This window comes from Mus musculus, chromosome 6, assembly GCF_000001635.26.
Source record: "Mus musculus strain C57BL/6J chromosome 6, GRCm38.p6 C57BL/6J".
Taxonomy (NCBI): Eukaryota; Metazoa; Chordata; class Mammalia; order Rodentia; family Muridae; genus Mus; species Mus musculus.
In genome coordinates, this window is record NC_000072.6 from 104,864,284 (window position 1) to 104,877,931 (window position 13,648).

The 13,648-nt window shown below is 35.7% G+C and overlaps 1 long non-coding RNA gene across 2 annotated transcripts; it reads left to right on the forward strand.

Annotated features, from left to right (window-relative positions):
• The first annotated feature begins 1,325 nt into the window (after nucleotides 1-1,325).
• On the forward strand, nucleotides 1,326-11,994 carry Gm40393. Of its 2 annotated transcripts, XR_869343.1 has the most exons (3): nucleotides 1,326-3,046; nucleotides 5,358-5,460; nucleotides 11,018-11,994. It is a non-coding gene; the product is annotated as a predicted gene, 40393 (long non-coding RNA). The 2 variants fall into 2 exon arrangements; XR_869342.1 differs by having other exon boundaries at nucleotides 1,326-5,460.
• Nucleotides 11,995-13,648: the final 1,654 nt, after the last annotated feature.

The window sequence follows — 13,648 nt, forward strand, 5'->3', positions numbered from 1 at the left end:
GATTTCACTTTTTCACATGGTTTAAGGTTTTATTTAAAAACAACACAACAACTTGAAATTTTCTTATAGTCCACAAGTCATGAACTCTTCATAAGTTGAATATGCATACATATATATATGTTCTTTTATTGAGATTTTCATACATGTATATCAAGTGCCTTGGTCAAATTGATCCTAATTCCCTCCTCTCTGATTCTTTCCTCTATACATCACCACCAATTTTCTTCCCCACTTCTTAGTTCCTGCTCTCTTCTTCTTTAAGCCCCTTGAGGTCCTTTAATGCTACTCATTTGTGCATGGGTATGTGAAAATCTGTTGAGGAATGGATAGCCAATCCGGGTCCAACTTCTGAAAACTTATTTTTACTTCACAGCAGCATCAGTTGCTAATAAATAGCCTTATAGTTAGGGGTGAAAATCAAGAACTCCTCTTCCATTCATGCTGGGAATTTTTCTGGCTTCATCGTGTTCAGATTTTGTACTTGCCGTCAAAGCCTGTTACTGAGTTCTTGTGTGATGGTTCTGTCATGTTTGCAAATAGTTTTTCATTTTTTTTTTTTGATATTTACTTATTTTTTTACTCTCAATATTTTATCCTCATATTTAATATGTCAACCGTTTTACTGTTCCACATCTCATACCTCCTCCCCATCCCTCTGAGTCCTGGTGGATGTCCCACTGTCCACCTCACCTGACCTTTAAACTCCCAGGGGCCTCAAGTCTCTTGAGGGTTAGGTACAGCATCTCTGAATGAACACAGACCTGGAAATCCTCTACTGTATGTGTGTTGGGAACCTCATATCAGCTGGTGTATTCTGTCTTTTTTGATGATCTAGTGTTTGAGAGATCTCAGTGGTCCAGTGACACATTTCTTGCAACAAGGCCACACTTCCTAATAGACTTCCTAATTAAGACTGCTGGTCCTCCTACAGGGTTGTCCTCCTTCTCGGCTTCTTTCAGTCTTTCTCTAATTCAACAACAGGGTTCAGCTGCTTTTGCCCATTGGTTGGATGCAACTATCTGCCTCTGACTATTTCAGCTGCTTGTTGGGTCTTTCGGAGTGCAGTCATGCTAGGTCCCTTTTTTGAGAGCATTCCATAGCCTCAGTAGTAGTGTCAGGGCTTAGGACCTCCCCGCAAGCTGGATCCCACTTTGGTCTTGTGGCTGGACCTTTTTTCCTCATGCTTTGCTCCATTTCCATCCTTGTAATTCTTTCAGAGAGGAACAATTAGGGGTCAGAGTTGTGACTGTGGGATGATCCCCCTCTCCCTTATTAGATGCCCTGTCTTCCTGCTGGAAGTGGGCTCTATAATTTCCCACTTCCTACTGTAGAGCATTTCATCTAAGTTCCCTTCCTTTGAGTCCTAAGAGTCTTTCACCTCCCAGGTCTGGTGCATTCTGGATGATTCCCCCAACCTCCCCTCTCCTGAAATTGCCTGTTTTCATTCTTTCTGCTGGCCCTAAGGGCTTCAGTCCTTTTCCCTCAGCCAATACCAGATCAGGTTCCCCTATTCCCCTAACTCCTTCCTTGACCTCTGTGCATTTTCCCTCCCAGGTTCCTCCCTCCCTTCCCACTGTGATTGATTTCTACTCCCTCCTAAGTGGGACTGAGGCATCCTCACTGTAGGGTTCTGTGGATTGTATCTTGGGTATTCTGTACTTTTTTTTTCTTTCTAACATCCACTTATTAGTGATTACATACCATACATGTCCTTTTGTGTCTGAGTTAACTCCTTCCCTGCCCACACAATTTTGTAGCATTTTTTATATTCTTTTATATATTTAGTCTAATTTGTGTTATTTATGTGATTTAGGGTTTCATTGCTGTGAAGAGAAACCATGACCAAAGGAACATGTAAAAAAGAAATTCTATTTAATTTGGACTGGCTTACTTACATTTTCAGAATTTCAGTTTATTATCATCATGGCAAGAAGCACGACATCATGCTGGCAGAGGTGGTACTGAGGAGGAGTTCAGATGGCTACCCCTTGAACTGAAGGCATCTAGAAGGAGACTGTCTTCTTTGAGCAGCTGGGAGCAAACTGTGATTCCACACTGTGTTAAGATTGAACATAAGGAAACTTCAAAGTCCACTCCCACAGTGACACATTTCCTCCAACAAGGCCACACTTCCTAGTAGTACCACACCCTGTGGCCTAAGCATTCAAACACATCAGTTTATGGGAGTCAAACCTATTCAAACCACCAAACTGTATTTTTAGATATGTGTTTCAATTTTCAGAGTATAGTTTTCAGTTCATCGGAAGTAACATGTCTTTTGGCTCAATTCAAATCTCTACTCAAGAGAAAGATGAGACACTTTTTAATTTCATTCTGCTAATATCAAGATTATTGTTTATGATTCAGAGAGATGGTTCAGCAAGTGGAGGCCATTGTTGCCAACCTGACATAATCCCCAGGATCCACCTGTTTAGGTTCCCCATAGTTTCTACTTTTACTTTCATACATGTTCTGTATTACATACCTGAAAAAACTAGACAAAATAAATATATACAATAAAATATTCAATGATTATAGAGCATAATAAATGTGAAATAGTTTTTGTCCATTGGTTACAGATGGCAAAAAATTATTCTAAATCGAATATTCAATGACATTAATTGCCTTTCATTCTGTGTCCAACCTGCTATGAAAAACATCAAATCTTTGTTCATTTAAGAATATTTTAATATTTGTTTTGTTTTAGTTAGCATACAATATAATGAGTTTCATTATGATATTTTATACACACACACACACATGTACATGGGCACATGCACGTACTCAGACATGAATGCACATGTGCACACACAATATAATCTCAGCATACGAAAAATGTGATGCTTACCTTTTCAATCAATTATTATGCAAGAAATAAAAATAGCTTGAAGAAAAAATAAATTGTCCACCGACTTGATATGAAGAGGCACTAAGGTAAAGAAACCAATGTATACAGGATGAGTACATTTCAAGGAGATATTCGCTTTGATGCTTGCCCTCATCTGATGATCTGGAAGGGTTTCCAGTAGAGCCTTCATTAACTGAGGTAACTATTTTTGTAAACTGCCATGAACATGGTAATTCATTTTCATATTTCTTATAGGAGATGGCTAAGATGACACAATGGCAGGAAAAAGTCAGAAAAGGAACAAGGAGGAAGGCACATGAGATGTGATAAAGGAAAAAGGCATCTAATGCTAAGAGATTCCTAGATAATGGCAACATCAGACTCATCTACATTTTGCTGCTCATTCCATGATCCTTCCAGCCCAGTTCCCTTTTCTGTATGGGAGAGATGGGTTTATAAGAAAGCAGGCCATTTCCATTTAAAACAGACATATCCACCTAGTGAAAATTAATCTGCAAATGCACATGGAATTGAAATGCAGTTACTTACCTACTTATTACTACCAATGTGCAGTACAAGGTGTTGTAGTTGTTTATTTGTTTAGATTTGCTTTTTAGTCAAGTATGAATTTGAACTTCCAGGGTTTAATGCATTCTAGAAAACAGTGTACCAGATCTGCTATATCTCCTCCCACATCAGAATATTTTGTGACCATATAGAAGTACACTTATGAAAACACTATGTGCATATTTAAAGACTTTTATGGGTTTTGACCTAGAATTCTGGGGTTTAGCAATTATCTTTCTGCTGAACTACATAAGGATCTTTAGAGAAATAAAGAATAACGTATTTATCTGTCTATGGTGAAGTGACCAAGTAAGTCAATTCTGAAAGCCAGCAGAACCCATGTTATGAACTCCAATTTGATTTCTAGCTTAATAGCAGAATAATAACTCCCCATCACAGTGATGGTAGTGGAACAAACTAATTTGATACCACTCAGTCTTAACCTCTCCTCAGGGCTTCAGTGGGTAGAATGAGGCACACCTATATCCACTTACACTAGGATTCTACTTTATAAGCTCCATTACTCTAAGTAGTAACCACAAGGACACAAAACACAGACACATGCCAATCAATTTTTAACCAGATCAAATGCTCAGGAACCAAAAGATCCAGTCAGATTGACTCATCTAAGTGAGTCAAAAAGCTATCCTCTTTCTATCATTGGTTAATTTTATTAAAATCTTATCTATTTCTATAAGGAAATTACTAAATTTTTATTTCAGCCCATATAGAAAATGAAATGTTTCCCCACAAGACCTTGAAGCACCAACAAGCTAGAAAAATTTAAGGTACACAAGGTGATAGTTTCTGCCATAAAGCACTCTTTCATAGTCCTGTACAACCCAAGATTTCTTGGTTTGTGCTCACAAATGTTCCTGTATCAGCATCGAATGCATTGAGGTTATATAACTCACATAACTCCTGTAACTGTGATAAAAGGTACCCTGTACTAAAACCTAAAGTAAAAAGTTGTTAGTTTAGTTAACTTTACATAATAAATTATTTGTAAATTATTAACCTAGAATTATATAGAGATGTTACCACCCTTCATCACCAGAGGCCTGCCATTTTTGTTCATCAGGCCAACCAGGGTCATAAAAATTTTCTTTTCAGTAATAAATTAGTTTCTCCTATTGTTTTTTGTGGCAAATAGGCTTCCTGATTCAGTTAATCTTAGAACATCCCCAGTTTTTGCTCATTTGTTTGTTTTTGTTGTTGTTTATTGATCTGAGAATGAAGCCCAGGGCCTTGAACTTAGAAGGCTAGTGTTCTCCCTTGGAGGAAATCTCCATTGTTCCGAATATCTTTACCCTTAATAGAACTTGGTGTGATACCAGAAGATAACAGGTGATTCAAATTTAAATGTCCTTATTGGAGAGGTTTATCCAGTCAATTGTTCAGACAATTTGTTGCTCCTTAATTTGCTTTAGAAAGAGAAGTACTTTTCTATGTCTGAGAGTTAGAAAGCTAATCTTAGCTCCAGATTTTTGAAGACAAACAGATATTCAAAGAACAAATAAGACAAACCAAATTCTGGGAATATTGAAGTATCTCAGAAAATAGTAGCAATGTCAATTTACTATTTTGCAAAGCATATATTTTAAAATTGACTTAGATATGCCTTTGAGGATGTCTATTGTGTTTAGTGTAAAGCTTTGATAGGAAGAAATCTGAAAACTCTTTGAGTGAGAGTTATAAGCATACTGCTGCTCAAGCGATGCAGAAAAGAAACTCTGATGTCAAAGTGCTCTGCTCCCGACTCCCATCAAAGAGGTGTGTTGGTCGGAAATATATGAGGGTTTGATATGTTATTCCTGGAACTAAATGCTGTGCCGGGTAGGGTCCTGTTCTCAGTCAGTGATAATTAATATTTATAAGTCACGTTGAAGTTGAGGAGCTCGACATAAATTCTAATAATTTTCATTATGTTTATATTTTCCAGAAGTAGGTTGGCTTTTTGCAGCGGCACTTTGGATGCACATGCATTAGTGTCTGAGGCCAGGGGACTATGCCTGAAAGAAAACAGTAATTGGGAGTTTTGAAAGGTAATAATTTGGATAAACTGAAATTTGAGATGAATTCTTAATAGCCTGCACAGACTAAGTAAGTTTAATTCAAACCTGAAGTGATCTCTGTGTATTTATGATTTAGTTTTCAGCTCATAAAGTAAATGTCACAGCAACAAAATTTTCTCCTTAAATGATTGGTGTATATGCTCATATCAAGTTTCAAGTATCCTTAAGCTTTTTAGATAGTTACAATAATTACATTAGGCAACTTTTATTACCTTAAGTGCAGTAGTTATAAGATCTACCATAGCAAATTGTAGGCATTTAATTTGAGTCTGTTTGTTGATAGGAAAGCGTAATTGAATATCAGCCTTCTCAATCAGATCATTTTCATATCTGTTTAAAAGTAAGAGTTGGCATCTAAATTATCATGCCACTTATATTTGAAAACTTGAGTAGCTGATTTCAAATTCCAAATTCTTTAGAAAGTAAAGTTTTCAGAGGTTCTGAAGAGAGACTCTCAAAGGCAAGGACATGCCTCAACTTATTTTGGGCTAGGTTTGGAACTAATAGGTCCATTCAGGCAATAACCAAATAAGTCTAAACTAAAGACAATCTTGAAAACACACAAAACATTCTACAAATAGAAGGAAAATGAATTATAATGTGATGGCTGAGAATAACAGCTAGCATACTACACGTTTCTGTTTGCATTTAATGTACATCCTTCATCAGAAATTGCCATGCTTTTTATTTTAGCATGCTACATTATATCATATTTGTTACATCACAGGACACCGTGTTATGTTATTTCTCCTTTCTCCCAGTCGCACTGTAGAAAAATACTGTAGGAGATGAATAAACTGACACATATTTACTGGATAGCCCAAGTTAGACTAGAACTTATGATCAGCATCCTAAGTACTAAGATAAAAAGTATGACTTATCATGCCTGCCAAATTATTTTTGTTGTTTTTAAACTTTCTGAAATTCATAGGAATTGGAAGCATGGCATTGTTATTTGAAACTAATATGAATGGAGAATTTCTTCATATTACTTTGACACAAACAAGCTAAATATGTATTTTTAAATAAAACTATTGTAATTGTATAATCAAATTATGAAGCAACAGGTGTGGTAAGATGAAATTTTATTGATCATTCTAGTCTCTAAAATATAATTATCTGCCCTGCAGCCAAGTTAACTAAATACCATGTGCTTAGTTCTACCTGAAAATGAAATATTAGAAATCTGTCATGCTTAATTTTTTTTTTGTCAACCAACCAACTCTTTCCTACTTTAATAAGATTGGCTTATGGATCATAGAGCTCTTACTTGCTGTATTCATGTACAATTTCCTGTGTCACAGCACAAGTGTAAATCAGCTTCATTTCCAGGCATTGAAAGCACATAATTAAGTTTCTGAAAAATTTGATGAAAAAAAAAAGTTGTCCTTGAGCTTTACAGAAATCACATATTTTCAGACCAAGACTATGGTCAGCCCAAGCAGTTGCAATGCCAGTGCTGTCTGTTTATTTGAAAGGTGGGACAATTGCCAGCATTTACTTGGGAGACTTTAGGTAAATCTACTAGTCCTTGGGTAATTTTGGGCTGCCATTTTTCATGGCACTCATTTGATAACTTTTTAAAAAAAGAATTAGTTTTTTATTCTATATATATATCCGTACATTGAAGCTCCCTTAAGACATACAAGAAGAAGGTACTGAACGACCATGTGCTTTTCGTCATTCTCACCTTCCTGCTTGCATGTTCTATTTTAATATGACCCTTGTCATTTGTTAAACAATATCGAGAGTAAAACATGATGCTGTGGCCAAAAAATTATGGAATTATAAACCCAAACTATATAGCTTTCACAAGACTTTTTCTTGCTTTCAACTTCACTCATTTTCTACACATATAAAATGAGAATAGCTTACCTCCTAAATAAAGGCTATGGGAGGTTGTTCAAAGGAATGTAGAAAATACATTAGGAAAAGAGTCAGCATTGCAAAACATTGAAAATTAAAGGAGTCACTGATTGGTTCACAGTCCCTTTGTGTCTAATTTTTGACGAATATGGCATTGACTGTCAAATGAAGCTGTCAGAATAATTTCTTTATGAAGTCATGCTAATTATGCCAGTCCTTAATGTTGTTGCATGTTATTGATCATGTAATAAGGGTGCCATTTTTTCACTGTATATTGCTTGCTATTCATTTCCATAAACACTCCACTCTAGTTCTCATGAACTGTGACTATTTAATGTAAGAAAATGGAACACTTATGTAAAATGTAAACATAAAGCTATAATTATGAGAAATCTAGTCTTTAAAATCTATCTTTTGCTCATATTAGGGTCAGAAACATCAGGGCTTCTCATGAAATAGATACATATTTATAACTAATCAAGTTATTAGTGCTTTTTGATGTCATTTTATATATTGTACTAGACTAAAATAGATAGATAGATGATGGATAGATAGATAGATAGATAGATAGATAGATAGATAGATAGATAAATTAGCTACACAGAGGAGAGACATGCTACTAAACACTGGAGCATAAGACTAATCATTCAGCTTTTTCCTCATTTACAAAGTATCACAACCTATGAAAAATATATTTCTTCATGAGAAATAACAATGATGTAACAATAAAGAACAAGACATAATGCCTTTGTTGGATAGATAGAATTTTCTTGCTGGGGAAATTAATTTTTCAGGGAATTGAAAAGAAGAAAACATTGGACCTATACAAATGGAAAGATTGTTTAGTTACACTCAAGAGATCATTGTGGGAAAGAAGGGCAGTGTCTGTAAGAGACTTTGGTAGTGGAGGGCTACAAAGAAACAGTGTTTCCTATATGCATACAAATTTACTGTAGGCAGCTGTTATAACACACACACTATTTGTGCAAGCTCAAGTCAGACAAAATCTTAGCACGGAGAAGGGATACAGTCACAAAGCCCCATCCTAAGACAAGTAGTAACTACCAATTGAAAGATGCTAGGTGAAGAAGCTCCAGTTTTCTTAAAGCATGTAACCCTGTGTGCCACAAGGCTGTAGAAGCAGCCCTAAATATACTTGATGGATTTTTTTAAAAGAAAAAAGAGAACATAGGTAAATGTGTAGGGAAAGTGTGAGTGGATCTTGGGGGAGTTGGGACAGGTTGTAAATATAATCAAAATATATTATACAAATTTCTCAAAGAAATAATAAGAATTAAAAATGAAAAATCTAAAGAGTTTTCCAGAGAGGGACAAGTCCTGCAAATTTCTTGACAATTTACTGATATGTTTTCAATAATATGAAAAGACTGTATGTGAAGAGAAGACAGGAGCATGATCTCAGAGCTAACTGTAAATGCTGGACTTTGAAAACCCTGAAAGAAATATGGATTTGTACTTTAAATGCTATATTATAAGAAGTCAGTCAATCTTCTGTGGTAAATGGACTGTCATAAATATGAATAGAAAAGATTCTAGATATTTTCGTTGACATAACTGATGGCTGGATGTGGCTGACAGCAAGGATTGGTGGTGAGAAAATAGTCAAGAATTGCTGATTGCTAAAATATCCAAACAGAAAGATATAACTGGTGCGTTCTGTAAAGAAACATTATTTTGTCATGTGGGAAATACTAGGTAAGAAAATTCTAAAGAGAAGGAGGTACTCAAACCTTCCATAGACAACATAGTTAGTCTGAGATAGCAATGAAAGCTGTGTTAAAATGTTGAAGGAACTCTAACGCTGAAATTACAGTGAAGGTGACCTCAGACCTTTTACTAATGGCTCAGCAGACTCTTGACCCCAGAAGTGATGTTACAATGACCAATATCACTCTGTGCATCTCAAGTGTGTCTTCTATATTGGATACTACTTTGTCAGAGAAATTAAAAACTGTCTAATACTACAGTTGTATTAGTGGGTGTTCAGAATAAATCATGAGAACTTTTCTTTCAAAATGCTGCTCAAACTTCACTCATCCAACAAGTTCAAATAACCATGCTGGCTTTATCAAACTTAAAAATATCTTTTCATCTTCTTACCTATGAGATGCATACAAGGTAGGTACATAGAGTAGAATCAATGGAACATTCTTCAGATATATGAAAGAAGAGAAATGTTCCAGTTGTGACACCATGGGAAAACCTGGAGAGCTGTATAAGGAGTGGGAAAGGCAGGCCTAGGAAAGCAACTCTGTATGATGTCACTCATGTGTTGAATCTCAAAGTGTTGATTTTGTAAGAGTGGGTAGATAGCTGTATTTAACAAGTCCTGTGGTGGTTAGAAGAGATCAAACTTGAAGAGACATTGATTAAAGGACCTAAAGTATGTTTCATGGGAGAAAGAATATTCAGAAGATCTATGTATGCATACATGAGAACTGAAGGTAATAAAATATTAAATTCTTGAAAGGTGCTAAGAAAATAGATATAACATAATCACAAAATAACTGCACATTGTAATTAATGAGCATGTCAGTTGGTCAGTGTTTTCTGCATATATGTTCAGATTGTAAAAGAATGAAAAAAGTTTATTTGAAATACAAAAACTAAAAAAAAAAAAAAATCCAGAAACAGAACCTAAGGCTTTATTATTTCATATTGATCAAATGGGGGTAGATATTGATAGTTTAGAATAGCAAGACTTTAGATTTTTTAATTTAATTTTAAATTTTTTAATTGTTTTTATCTGTACACGTGTCTGTACACATGAATAAGAGCATGAGCATGTTACAGTGCACGTGGGGCCCTCAAGGACAACTTTAAGAACTTAGCTCTCATTTCACAATAGATTCCATATATCAACCATAGGCCTTCAGAGTTGCCCAAAAACTTTCTTGAGCCACTGAACTGTCTCTTCAGACTGAATTAGATTTAATCTAATTCCAAAACAAAAAGCAACAATTTATTCATTTATTTTTTGTTTTTTTTACTTCATTCCCTTCTTATTAGTGGACTTGGAAACGTTGAGTGATTTATTTAGTGTTTGCTGGCATTTTTACTTTGTTTCATTAGACTCCTGTTGTTGTATCACTTTCCTTGGCTGTGAGTAAATGGCATCTACAAGTCTTTTGGGCCAGCAACTGCCCCTCCTCCCATACCCCTTACCCCTTCAAAGTAAGATATATTTCTCTCTGTCCATTGTGAATCTTGAAACATATTTATCATGGCCTTTTTGATACCTTACCTTTCTACTATACGTTTTTTTAATTTTTATTATTATTATGATTATTATTTTTTGCTTCCAGCATACACTGTTGAATTAATTGTGGATTATAGATTCTTCAGCCACGACTAACAGGCTGTGAACACAGTGTACTTTGAGGTATATGCAAGGACTGTAAGAAGATAGATAATGAGAAAGGTTATTATTTTGCATGTTTGAGTAGGTTTTTATGACACTCTTACTTGAAAAGTAAATGTTAGAGTAAGAAAAGATAAGTAAGAATATCATCAAAAAGATTTTTTATTGGTATACTTGGGCCAGGCTAATTAACAGGTGGAAAAACCATGATTTGTAGCTTCACATAAAACAATTTTGCTAATCTGCACTTAAGATGCTGTGTTGGCACATGTGTTGTAGGCTGAATCTAATGATGGTGATGTTGAGAGATGGTGGAACCTACAAGGAGTGAAGCCTACTGAAAAGAACTTGGAACACTGAGAGCCTACCTTGAAGCAGACATCACTTCTCTGACTCTTTCCCTTTGCCCTTCTTAGAGGTCATGATCTGAGGAGTTTCTGGTCACACTTCCTCAATGGTGTATTGCTCAACAGAGCAATCGAGCAAGGACTGAAAGTTTTGAAATGGTAAGCTAAAATAAACTTTCCCCCTTTAAGTTAATTGTCTTCTGTATTTGTCACCATATCTGGACTAAAAATTGTTCTATAGCCATGTTGTTGAAAACAGTCATAAAACTGTAAGTTTATATTTTTCCTTTGTGTAAAGTATATCAGATATTTCCTCATGTTTTCCTGTGCGTCCAAACATGAATTCTGGCAGTAGGGCTTAGATAAGAGGATATTGATTAGGATAATACAATACCATTTAGATAGGAAAATACACAGTAGACATAACAGTGTTCTTTCAAAGAAACCCACTCACTAATACCTAGAACTTCTGGATAAGTTGCTTTGCATGGTCAATGGAATTTAGAAGATTTGATTAAGTAATCTTCTATGGAGAATACCTTACATTACTAAGATGCCCAACCATATGGTATCCATAACAATGGATAAAATATTAGATCCATACTCACGCTGAAGTGATGACAGAAAGGTTAGGTGGACCATTCTTGTCTTTAATGATATGGTAAAGGCTTAAAACCTATGTGTGAGTACAGGCTCTAACAGAGAAGGAAACAAAACCATCCCTTTGGAAGCTTCCAAAAGACACACAGCCTTCCCCAAAGCTTGATTTGAACTCAGTGAGATCGATGCCAGGTTTTTTGTGATTGTAGGACAGAGCAATAGTAGGGAATAAATAGACTAAATTTAAGAAACTTCCTTGGTTCACACTGTGAATCATTAGGCACACAGAAATTGCAGGCAATTTGTGAAGAAAACTTTAAAAAAAATTTTAGTGCAAAAACAATGCCCTTTGATCTGGCATTAATGAGATGAGAGACCCTTGGTCCTGTGAAGGTTTGATGCACCAGCATAGAGAAATGCTAGGTTGGTGAGGCAAGAGGGGGAAGGTGGATGGGGGAGGCAGGAGGGAATGGGTGGGACAGGGAGCTTTTGGAGGGGAAACTGGGAAGGGTGATAATATTTGAAATGTAAATAAATAAAATAACCAATAAAAAATTTAAAAAACATTGTCTGTGAGTGTGTTTAAGCATGTGTGTGAGTGTGTGGGTGGGTAAAGGCATGTGTATATGAGTGTGTGTATGTGTGAGTGTATGGGTGTAAGCATGTATATGAGCGTGTGTGTGTGTGTGTGTGTGTGTGTGTGTGTGTGTGTGTGTGTGTACACCATGTATGTGCTTGGTGTCTGTGGAGGCCAGAAGTGAGCACAAGATCTCCTTGAACCAGAGTTTTGAATGATTGTGAATCACCATGTGACTATTAAAAACTGAACATTTTTCCTTGAACCTTGCTCCTCTGTAGGAACAAAAAGCCTTTCTAAATGGCTGAGCCATCTCTCCAGACCCACAACTGACAATTAAGTGATGTGTGTTTAGCCTGCCTCTTCAGATGCTAAAAATGTACTGAATAGAGTAACGTTTAAGAGAAATTACAGTTCTAGCTTCTAGCAGCCATCCACAGGTGGGCAGTTGATTGGGGTTTATGGATTTCTTTCCTCTGTGTGCACATATATCCATTTTCCCTTAAAAGGTTGGGAGTATTTATAACTATAATCATTAAAGATAGTTGTAGTTATATTCTTTATGGCTTAGGCATAGAAAATGTTAAAATCCAAAACAAGTGAGAATATGTGAAGGGATCACCATGTAGTCAGCAAGGAAAAAGATCCAAGAGGGTGCTCAGCAGAAACAAAATAAATGGCAATGAGCTTGAGTAGCAGCTGAAGAGATGGGCTCTCCTGAAAGGGAAATTTTGATGGGATTTGAAGGAAATGTTTAAAATGGCTGAAAAAGTCCCCAACACAAAGCAACGCCCTGTATCTTTAAACGAAACAGATCTGTTTGTAACTGTCATTGTACCAGATTGCAATATTGAAAAAAAAATACTTCTTTATGAATCTCTTTACGTTGATGAGAAGACTCAAAGAGTCAATGCACTTGCTCAATTCTGATAGGGTCGGTGATGAAGCAACATTATGTCTTTCTCCCTCTCTGTCGGACATGCTGATGGATATTGGAAACACATGTATCTTCAAACCCCTACTCTCAAGTGATATGGAACAAACATACCTTTCTGATACTTTTCAAAATAACATAGCCTTAATTGGTTAAATTATACTTACTCAGTGTAATATTTTGGTGATATTTCCTTACTGCAAATGCATAATGAATCATTGAAGAATAGAATATATACTTTATGAAGCATTCCTCATTTTTATTCGTCAGCCTTTTTTGTCAAACAGTGTTTCGTGCAAATAATTAAGTGGGCAAAACTCAAATATTCACATTTAAAGTAAAATTCTGAAATCAAATTTTTAGGTCGATATAGATATATAGATAAAGATATAGATATATAGATATAGATATCTATGAGTAGTTCTTTTTATGTTCATTTCAGAGCAGATATT